Here is a 902-nt window from a genome sequence, read left to right as displayed (position 1 = left end):
GGCAAACCAGCAATTGGAGCATTTTCCGCCACCTACAGGAATGGAGTGTGGAACATTGACGTTATGGAAAACAAAAAAATTATAAAATAAAATAAAATAAATAATAATAATAAAACTATTCTTAAATACCTTTTTTCAAATTTGTGTCCTTCAAATATATTAGTAAAATATATATACTCTTCATCCTTATTTTTCAGTGAAAACGGAGTAATATTTATAGATTTCATTGCTTATAAGCTGTGATCTTTCATTCTTATATGACAAACATTTTATTAGGAGATGTTCAACTGTTTCAGGAAGACAAAATTTTACACAACGACCGCATTCATGTTTGCCAATACTGAAAAGTGATTGATTTAATGAGGAATGCCCAAGTCAAGATATTATGGTATCTTCTCTTCTGTTTCCATAACCATTCCTCTCAGCTCTTTGGATATCACAGGATATAAATGATGCCCCTTTATCTCTCGATCCCATTAACCTTGCCACATCCTTATTGCAGCTGTTTTGATTTTACTCAATGATACACTAAAGCCTATATCATGATGTCTTACAGCTTGTTTAGCTATCTGATCAACTTCCTAATTTCCTTCTAACACCATGTGAGCAGGTACCCATAAAAAGGAAATGACTGTTCTTAACTGATGTATCCTACACAGACTTTGAAGTATATCTAATAAACTATCCTGCCTTGAAGATGATTTTTCACTTTTTAAACTTGATAGAGCTGAGAAGTTAGAACATACCACCACTTCAGCTGGATGGACCTCTTCAACTCAATGAAGAGCCATTATGATAGCAAGCATTTCCGTAGTGTAAATTGATAGATGATTTGATGTCCTTTTAGCTATTTTGTACTTGAAATATGGTATTTACACTTCTGCAGCTGTATTGCCATAATC

The sequence above is a fragment of the Xyrauchen texanus genome, chromosome 34 (genome assembly GCF_025860055.1).
Source record: "Xyrauchen texanus isolate HMW12.3.18 chromosome 34, RBS_HiC_50CHRs, whole genome shotgun sequence".
Lineage (NCBI taxonomy): Eukaryota > Metazoa > Chordata > Actinopteri > Cypriniformes > Catostomidae > Xyrauchen > Xyrauchen texanus.
The sequence above is the reverse complement of the archived record's forward strand: the minus strand, read 5'-3'. Positions refer to the sequence as shown.